This window comes from Elephantulus edwardii, unplaced genomic scaffold (genome assembly GCF_000299155.1).
Source record: "Elephantulus edwardii isolate Elephantulus edwardi_28Jun2011 unplaced genomic scaffold, EleEdw1.0 scaffold00003, whole genome shotgun sequence".
NCBI classification, from domain to species: Eukaryota; Metazoa; Chordata; class Mammalia; order Macroscelidea; family Macroscelididae; genus Elephantulus; species Elephantulus edwardii.
Window position 1 is genome coordinate 37,436,233 of NW_006399753.1, and position 10,748 is coordinate 37,446,980.

The following is a 10,748-nucleotide window of genomic DNA, read 5'->3' on the forward strand; positions in this document are numbered from 1 at the left end:
CAATCTTGACCCCACATTTCTCCTCATAGATAGATTCTGTAAATTACTCCCGGTGATAAAGGAGGAAGAAAGCTGTAGTTACATATTATCTCAGTTAATCTTTAAGCTACCACAAAATAATATCTGTTTTACAATTTGAGGCATAGAGAACTTAAATACCTTTTCCAAGGCCATATTGTTGCTGCTGTGTGCTGTTGAGTTGGCACCAGCTCATGGCTGCCATGCCAGTGGGTTTTCAGGAAGCTGTAAGTCTATGGAAAGAAATTGCCATCTTTCTCCCGTGCAGCAGCTGGTGGACTGAAACTTCATGCCTTTGGGTTGACAGTGCAAACTCCTTACCTCTAGGTCACCAGAGTTCCTTTCCAAGGCCTTCCAGCAATTAAGTTAGATAGAGTTGGGATTCAAGCCCAGTTCTGATTTCAAAACTTTTATTGCATTATATTAAACTTAAAAGGAGCTATGATGGTATAATGCTTATTGTTGTTCTACTCCTTGGTAGAAAAATGGTCATTCTTTTTCTTTAAAGACTTACAGCTGAAGGAACCTGATGGAGGTTTGCCATGAGTTGAAATGACTGGAAAGCAGTGGTGTTGTTTTTTATTAACAAACATCACTGTAAAAATGACAAAGTGCCAAATTTATACCTTTTGGGCACAAAACTCATTCTTCTCTTCCTAGCAGTCTTATTACCCCCCCCCCCCCGACGGGCTGTATGTTATGTTAGTTCATCAGGATAAACAAAACTTGGCCTAGTCTTGAATATGTAGAATACAGCATATGTGGACAACTAGCAATCCAATACGTAACATCTTTGTAAGTAATTAAAAAAAAAACAAAACAGAGGTATTTCCATTTTGAGTTGGCTTTCATGAAACCACTTGGTGAAAGTTATAGCTGTATAAAATGGTTTTATGAAGATGGAGTAATTGAATTCCCTAGTAATGAGCTGTCTGATAAGGAATTTGTTTGCTTGGGAAAAGAGAAGTGAAGGAAGCAAGATGTTGTTTGCCTTTGAGTTGGAACCCACCTATAGTTGACCTTCTACCGGGTTTTCAGAGGCAGTAAATCCTATGGGAGGAGATTGCCCATCCTATCTGGGAAGACCGTCTGAAGTCACATGCCATAGTGAGGCACTAGAGCAGTGCTTTGCAAAGTATAGTACACCTGGGAACTTGTCAACACAACAAAGGCAGCATATCTTAGTGTGGAACCTTGCCTCCTTGTGTTGTAACCCTTAGTTGTCCTGTGTCACTTGTATCACCTACCAGCATGTTCAGCCTCTCAGCTTCCATTAGAAGTTGATATTTCAGTTGTAGTTTACGGTAGAGACCTGTTAACTGTGTGAATCTAGAGAAATGGGCCTCACTAGGGAGCTCTGGTGGCCTAGTGGCTGGAAAGAAGCTATGCTGCAAGCCTGCAGGCATGAGGTTTGAATCCACTAGCTGCTCCACAGGAGAAGGACGGGCAGTCTCCTCCCATGTGATTAACCACCTCTGAAAACCCATCGGAGGGTCATCTATTGGCCAGTACCAACTCCATGATACATAACAATACACCACCACCACCGGTCCTATCACCAGAGTCTGCTTAGGAAAATCTATTGTTCTGTGCCGATGAGTCACCTGCAACTCATTATCGACCTGATGTACATCAGCCTTAAACCTTGCTCTATTCTGTGCCAATCTTATTGTCTCTGACACACCTATATTCACTGAGTCAATCCATCTCATCAAGAGTCTTCCTCTCTTGCACTGTCCCTCTACCCTCTCAAGCATGACGTCCCCCTCCAAGGACTGGTCCCTCCTTAGCAACATGTCCAAAGTATGTCAGACGAATCTTCAGAATCCTTGTCTCCAAGGTGCACCTTATGCATATGCATACAAGGAAGTCCAGTGAATACCACCATCATTCAAATATATGTACCAACAACCAGAACCAAAGAGGAAGAAGTAGATTTCTACCAACTTATGTTTTATTTATTTATTTTTAAATTATTATACTAGTTTATTTACAAAATTGGAATACATTGTTTTTCAAACCAGATTTTTCAAGTTTTCCTCACCCTCCCATCAAATTGTACAACCCCATGAATAACATACCCCCCCCGCACATCCTCATCCCTCTGCTTCTACCCTTCTCCCCCTTGGATCCTCATACTCATTCTACAATAATGGTTTTATGTAATATTTGTCCTTGTGGGACTGAGTGAGTTCACTCAGTATAATGTTCTCTAGTCCCTCCCAAGTTAGGCAATAATTTACAAAATCATTTCTCCTGTGTGCTGTGTAGTTTTCCATTATATGAATGTAGCATAATTTCTCAATCCATTTGTTTGTGGTTGGACATCTGGGCTGTTTCCATGTTCTTGTGATGGTGAGTAATGCTATGAACATTAGCATACAAGTCTTCATTTGTGTCTCAGTTCTCATTTTCTCAGGGTATATACCAAGCAGTGGAATAGCTTTTACATGGAATTTCTGTGTTCAGCTTTTTGAGGAAGTGCCAATATACCTTCCAGAGTGGTTGTATTATTTTACAATCCCACCAACAATATATGAGTTCCTATCTCACCATATCCTCTCCTATTACTTTATATCCTGTTAAACTTTTCCACTGTTACTGGAGTGAGACGGTATCTCATTGTGGCCTTGATTTGCATCTCTCTTATTATTACTAGTGATTTTGTGCATTACTTCGTGTGTCTGTTGGCCATTAGAATATTTTCCATGGTGAAAATTTTTTCCATGTCTATTGCCCATGATTTCTACCAACTTTTGCAGCCAGGGATTGATCAAACATGCAGTCAAGATCCATTAATAAAAATGGTTGCTGGAATGCAAAAGTTAGGAACAGAGAAGAAAGATCAGTAGTTGGAAAACATGGACTTGGTGACAAAACATGATACTGGAGATAGAAAGAATTTTGCACAATCAACGACTTACTCCTTGCAAGCACATTTTATAAAAAACGTAAATGCAGGCTATACACATGGATTTCTCCTGATGGTATGCATAGGAATCAGATTGATGACATCTGTGGAAAGAACTGCTGGAGAAGCTCAATATCAGCTATGAAAACGGCTTGATGCTGATTGTGGAACAGACCACCAACTACTCATATGCAAGTTCAAGCTGAAGCTAAGGAAGATTAAATCCACGGGAACCAAAATTTGACCTTGAGTCTATTTTACCTGAATTTCAAAACCATCCCAGGAACAGGTTTGTGGCCTTGAACACTAATGAACGAAGACCAGACGAGCTGTGGGAGGATTAAAATTATAGTGACTCAAGAATATTTTAGCACATCTTACTAAAGCATAGTATCAACAAAAAATTTCCACATAGAATACAATTAGGTCCTAAAAGGGTTGATGAACTGTCCAAGTAATTCTGATGTAAGGTTTGAGAACCCTTGGTCTAGATTACTACAGGCAGTAGTAACATAATGCAAGTCAGTATAATTAAAACTGGATGAATTCTGTATACTGTATTGAAATGGATGAGGGAGAGAACAGTTTAAAAGCAATGTATTATAGAGCATTATGATTATCATAAGAGTCTGGAATGAAGGTTGCAGAGTGGATTATACTCGGGTGGCAGTAGAGGAGTGCGGGGGAATTGTATACCAATGAAGGAATTTTTCTTTTATTTTTCAAAGAGAAGAGCGAACTGGGGGTGGGCAGGTAGAAAAGTTGAACAGTGAATGAATGGAAATCCAAAATCTCTGTAAATGTTCATTGAAATGAATAATAATAATAAAAAAAATCAAGCACTCACTTTAAAGGAGGAAAACAAAAAGGTGAAATTAACTTTTACAATTTATTTAAAATATTATTTCAACGTCTAATGAACTGATGAGAAGCTGTGCTACAATTACGAAGGTACCTGGTTCAATTCCACCAGCTGTTCCTCAAGAGAAGGATGGGCAATCCCCTCCCATCCAATTAAAGTGCCTCTGAAAACCTACTGGAGGGTCAGCCTATGGTTATTTTCCACTTGATGATACACAGCAAAAGCAATTAATATAAAAGTTAATGATGTATTTTATAGTTTTTGTTCTACCAAGTCTTTAAAATCTAGTATATAATTTACGCTTAAAGCATACCTTGATTTGTTGTTGTTGTTAAGTACCGTCAAGTCACAGGTGACTCATAGCGACCCTATGAATGAAAGTCCTGGACACTTGTATAACTTTCATCCTTTCTCCATGTTCATAGGGTTTCCAGAGGCAAGCTATTATGGAAGTGGATGCCACTTCTGCTTCCAAGCTTGTTTTAATCAGGAGATGCCACCAAACACTGTCCACCATGGTGTAACCATTATCGCATTTGACTCCTCAGTGTTACAGTGTTCAGCATCACAGCCACCACGAGTGACCTCTGTGCAGCAAGTGAACATACCAGGGTTACACAACCTAGAAGAATGTTTCACCAAAAATAATTAAAGGTAGGCCCGAGGGCCATGGAGTAGAGTCACCTATCTTTGGCTTGGGAGCATGACTTTCTATCTGTTAGGCCAACTGCTTTCTCTCTCTCCACTGTTGTTGTTGGTGGTGTTAAGTGCCGTCGAGTTGTAGGCAACTTATAGTGACCCTATGAATGAAAGTCCTGGACACCTGTGTAACTTTCTCCAGAAAGGACATGCTCCCAAGCCAAAGGTGGGTGACTCTACTCTGCAGCCCTCGGGCCTTCCTTTAATTGTTTTTGCGAAACCTTCTTCTAGGTTGTGTAACCCTGGTATGTTCACTTGCTGCACAGAGGTCACTCGTGGTCGCTGTGAAGCCGGACACTGTGACACTGAGGAGTCAAATGCGATAATGGTTACACCATGGTGGACAGTGTTTGGTGGGTGCTCCCTGATTAAAACAAGCTTGGAAGCAGGAGAAGCACCCACTTTTGTAAATAGCTTGCCTCTGGAAACCCTACCTTGATTTAGACTAAGGAAATTCAAGTACTCAATGATGTTTGTGGCTAGTGGCTACAGAAAAGGTCCTGCCTTGAGGCAAGGGGCTCTGCCTTTTGAGTCTTGTGTCAGACCACCATGTGATTGAGGAAAATTTCCCAGACAAGGGGTAAGTGTGAGCTGTTATTAGCTAATTGGAGCTGAGGGGTTGTGTGCTTCTTGATAAAGAGGATTTGGATAGGCCTCAGCAACATCTGCTACAGGCATGGTGAAAAGATGGTCAGTTTGGAGCTGTTGGGGAATGATGAAACGTTAAAGTTGATATGGAAAGCTTCTAGAGTCTTTAGCTTTGTGTTGAGGCACCCTCACAATCTTGATAGTTGAGTAAGGAATGTGTACTTTTCTGTGTTTCTCTCAAATGTTAGCCTAGCTTTTGACAGGTTTTTGATAGACCACTCAGGAATACGTTTGAGGTCTTGACCAGAAGACCAGGTGAGTTGTAGCAGGATAGCAAGAATATCATCCCTGAAGAATGCAAAAGGTCATTACAAAGTCAAAGGAAGAAGAAAAGACCATGTTAGATGTCAGAAAAGACTCAAAATACTTCACTGGAGGGCTGAGAAGCCAAAAACAAAGAGAAGAAATCAAGATGATAAGGAGCTGTATGGAAAATTTCAAAGGGCCACACAGGAAGATAAAGCAAAGTATTATAGTGAAATGTGCAAAGAGCTGGAGTTGGAAAATCAAAGGGGCCAAACTCCCTCAGCATTTTTTTTAATAAAAAAAATTGTATTAGAAACATTCAGAATGTCAACAAAACAGCTGCAACCTTTTTTTCCCTTTTTTTTCAATTACAGAGTGGTATTCAGTTAACAGAACAACAATTATTTTGTATAAGCTGCATCAGACAATTGAAGATGAAAAAACCCCCCAAACTTGCCATCTGCATATATAACTAATTTGTGCTGTGCACCAACAAGAATCTGCTTTAAATTTCCATGCCAGTTTACAAGACCCATTCTGTACCAGGCAAGGTTAGTGGCTATTGAAAATACCCCCAGGACAGGACTATCTAAAGACACATTTGGTACTGTGTTAACTGTACAAAAAAAGACACTGTACAGTTTAAAAACAAATCTTAGACAGCCTTACATGTCAATTTTTATTTTTCTTTAAAAGGAGTGAGTTGTGTACAGGGGGTGTTAAATGCTTTATAGACATGAGTGCGCTACGACCAACTTATTCATCATCCTCATCCTCTTCTTTTTCCTCATCCTCCTCATCTTCCATCTTCATCTTCCTCCTCTTCTTCTTGCTTTTCTCTGCCTTGACAACTCCCTTTTTGGGGCATGAGTCTTGCCTTTAGCCCTGTGTGCAGCAGTGTCCTTCTCGTCCTTCTCCTTCAGCTTCACAGCCTTCTTCTCGTGGGGCTGTTTCTCACTGGCAGTAGTATTATTTCACATCTCTCCCAGCTTCTTTGCAACATCACCAATGGAAAGGCCAGGTGCTAGCCTTTGATTTTGGGGAGATACTCAGAACAAAATAAGAGAAAAGCCAAAGGGGGCCTCTTGGGCTCATTGGGATCTTGAACTTCTTTTTTGTTTCACCCTTAGGAGGGATATAGGTTTTCATCTCTCTCTCATAAATGGCCTTGTCCGCCTTTGCCATGTCTTCAAATTTACCTTTTTCTTTAGCAGATGTGATCTTCCAGCTCTCTGAACACTTCTTAGAAAATTCTGAGAAGTTGACAGAAGCATCTGGGTGCTGCTTCTTGTGTTCCTCTCGGCAGGTTTGCATGAAAAATGCATACAATGACATTTTACCTCTCGGCTTCTTAGGATCTTCTTTGCCCATGGTTAGTTCTTTCTCGTATGCAAGGCACAGAGTCGCCCAGTGCCATCCGGCTCTACCAGGCCCAGCGCTGTCTCTATGGAGCTCAGTGTATTGCAGTGCCTTTGAGAGTGGGAGCCAGACACAGCCTCCTCACTCACTCTGCTCTGTAACATTACTCCACTCAGCATTTCATAAGCTCAAGAAACTGAACAAATTCAGACCTCAAGTTGCAATACTTAAGGATCCTGTGGGCAGAATGTTGAATAATCTAGGAAGGATCAAAAGAAGATGAAAGGAGTATAAAGAGTCCCTATACCAAAAAAGAATTGGCTGACACAGAGGAATTTATTGAAATAACATATGATCAAGAGCCAATGGTAATAAAAGAGGAAGGTCAAGCTGCTCTGAAGGACTAAAAAGCAAGACCTCAGGAATTGATGGTATACCAATTGACATATTTCAACAGACAGATGTTGCCCTAGATGCACTCCCCAGGTTGTGCCAAGAAATCTGGAGGACAACCACCTGGCCACCCAACTGGAAGAGATCCATATTTATTCCCTTTCCAAAAAAAGGTTATCCAACAGTGTGAAAATTATCAAATTATATCATTAATATGACACACAAGCAAGATCCTGCTGAAAATGATAAAAAAATGACTGGAAAAGCACATCAGCAGAGAACTGCCAGATGTGCAGGCTGGCTTTAGAAGAGGCCATGGTATTTGGTATTTTAGCCAGTGTTAGATGGATCTTAACTGAAAGCAGGGAGGATCAGAGGAATGTCTGTTTCTTTGACTATTCAAAGACATTTATTTTACTGTGTGGATCCCAACAAATTGTGGCTAACTCTAAGAGGAATGGGAATCCTAGAACACTTAATTGTGCTTATGTCAAATCTATACTTGGACCAGGAGGCAGTTGTCAGAACAGAGCAAGGATACACTGCATGGTTCAAAATCAGGAAATACATATACCAGGCATGCATCCTAACTCCATACCTTTTCAGTCTATATGCAGAAAAGATTATCCAGGTGCCTGGGCTCCTTGAGGAGGAATGTGGCATCAGGATTGGAGGAAGACTCATCAACAACCTACGTTATGCAGATGACACAACCCTGTTTACTGAAACTGAGGAGGACCTGAAGCACTTGCTGCAGAAGGTCAAGGACTGCAGTCTTTACTATGGATTGAAGCTCAACATCAAGAAAACAAAGATTCTAACCACAGGGCCGATTAGCAGCATCATGGTAGATGGTGAAGAGATTGAGATTATTAAAAGCTTCAGCTTTATTGGCTCCACAATCAACACTCTTGATACCAGCATCCAGGAAATCAAAAGATGAATTGCATTGGGAAAATATACTTCCAGTGTCTTTTTGAGTACTGAAGAGCAGTGATGTCAGTCTAGAGACTAAGGTGTGCCTGATTCAATCCACATTCTTCTCAGTTAACTTGCTATCCATTAGAGAGCTGACAGTGACTAAGGATGATAGAATAAGAATTGATGCCTTTGAGTTGTGATGCTGGAGAAGAGTATTGAGCATACTATGGACTGGCAAGAGGTCTGTTTTAGAGAGAGTGATACCAAGTTTCTCCTTAAAGGCATGGATTTTGAAGCTCCATCTTTGGACCTGTGGCCTTGGAGAAGGATATCATGCTTGGAAGGGTGGATGGACAGCACAGGAGAGGAAGACTCAGGATGAGATGGCTAGATTCAGTGACTGGGGTGATGAGGGTAGGCATGTTGCAGACCATGAAATTGACTCGAGATAGTGGGGTTCAGACTTATACATAAGGTCAAAATTAGCTGGAGTCAACTCAATGACACAGAACAGCAAAAACAATTTACTTTACCTTGTTGGTATTGTTGTTCTGTGCCATTGAGTTGCTTGCAACTCATAGTAACCCTATGTACAATAGTCCTGAAACCTGCTCTGCCCTTTGCCAACTTTACTCTCTCCGACACACCTACCCTGATTACCCCAGTCACTAAACCAATCCATCTCATTGAGGGTCTTCCTCTCTTGCTCTGTCCTTCCACCCTTCCAAGCATGATATCCCTTTCCAAGGACTGGTACCTCCTTGCAATATGTCTAAAGTGTGTCAGATGAAGCCTCAGAATCCTTGCTTCCAATTAATAGCCTGGTTTCATCCTCTTCAGGATGAACCTATTTGTTCTCCTGACAGTCCATGGAATATTTAATACTCTTCTCCAGCACCACAGCTCTAAGGAATCAATTATCTTTCTATCATCCCTAGTCTTTGTCCAGATTTCTGACGCATATCAAGCAATTGCAAAGACTATGTATCAGGCTCTCCTTAGTCTCCAGACTGATGTCGTTGCTCTTCAGTACTCTGGAGATGTCCCTGACAGCCGACTTTCCCCAGTACAATTCATCTCTTGATTTCCTGGCTACTGGATTTTGTTGATTGTGGAGCCAAGCAAATTAAAGCTGTTAACAATCTCAGTCTCTTCACTATGTATCATGATGCTGCCAATTTGTCCTGTGTTGAGAATCTTTGTTTTCTTGATGTTGAGCTTCAATCCATAGTAAAGACTGCAGTCCTTGACCTTCTCCAGCAAATGTTTCATGTCCTCCTCAGTTTCAGCAAGCAGAGTTGTGTCATCTGTATAAGTTGTTGATGAAACTTCGTCCCATCCTGATGTCACATTCTTCCTCATACAGCCCAGCCTCCTGGATAATCTGTTCTGCATATAGATTGAAAGCGTATGGACACAGGATACATCCCTGGCATGCACCCTTTCCGATTTTGAACTATGCAGTGTCTCCTTGCTCTGTTCTGACAACTGCCTCCTGGCCCAAGTATAGGTTTTACATAAACACAATCAAGTGTTTTGGGATTCCCATTCTTCTCAGAGTCAGCCACAATTTGTTGTCACCCACACAATCAAGTGCCTTTGCATAGACAATGAAACATAGTAGACTTTCCTCTGGTACTCTCTGCTTTCAGCCGAGATCTATCGACATTAGTTATAATATCCCTATTACCACGGCCTCTTCTAACCCCAGCCTGCACATCTGGCAGTTCTCTGTTAACATATTGCTCCAGTCGTTTTTGTATTATTTTCAGCAGAATCTTGCTTGCATGTGGTACTAATGATATTGTTCGATAATTTCTGCACTCTGTTAGGTGAACCAGGTGTTTTGTCCTCCAGATTTCTTGACACAACTTAGTACAGCCAGGGCAGTGTCTGTTGACATATGCCAATTGGTATGCCATCATTTTCTAGGGCGTTGTTTTTTTGCCAGTTCTTTCCGAGCAGCTTGAACTTCTTCCTTCATCACCACAGACTCATGCTCATACCTTGTTTCATGAAATTACTTTGTGTTAGCCAGTTTCTTTTTGTACTGTGATTCTATGTACTCTTTCCATCTTTTTTTAATGCTTCCTGGATCATTTGATCATTTACTGTTCTGCCCAAAACATCCTTAAGTATTGCAACTCACAGCTTGAATTTGTTCTTCAGTTCCTTCAGCTTAAGAAATGCTGAGCGAGTTTGTCCCTTTTGATTGCGTGTTTCACTATAATCCTTTGCTTTGTCTTGCGGAGCTGCCTTCTGAAAACTTCTGTTAAGCTTCTTAATTTCTTGATTTCATCACTTTGCTTTAGCTTCTCAGTGCAATATTCAGAGTCTTGTCTGACATCCATCTTGGTATTTTCTTCCTCCTCTGCCTTTGTAATGACTTTTTGCCTTATATGACTTCATTATCCTGTGCTTATTTCATTAAAGGGAAAAACACCTTACTAATCTCTCGATTAAACTGTAGTGCGGTTAGGGACCTCTCTAAAGTACTCAAGAGTAATGGTGTCTCTCTGGACACTAAGGTCCACCTGATACCGGCCATAGTCTTTGCAATCACTTGTTATGCATCAGAGAGCTGGACAATGACTAGGGAGGATGGAAGGAGAATTGACGCCTTTGAGCTGTGGTGCTGGAGAAGAGTATTAAATGTTACATGGACTGCCAAGAAAACAAACAGATTCATCC

At 41.0% G+C, this 10,748-nt stretch overlaps 1 protein-coding gene and 1 pseudogene across 3 annotated transcripts in view; one reads left to right on the plus strand and one right to left on the minus strand.

Moving 5' to 3' along the window:
* PCCA (propionyl CoA carboxylase, alpha polypeptide) overlaps positions 1–10,748 on the plus strand; it is a 577,332-nt gene that overhangs the window by 9,475 nt on the left and 557,109 nt on the right. The gene's annotated exons all lie outside the window — the stretch shown is intronic.
* LOC102852816 lies at positions 6,141–6,755 on the minus strand (annotated as a pseudogene).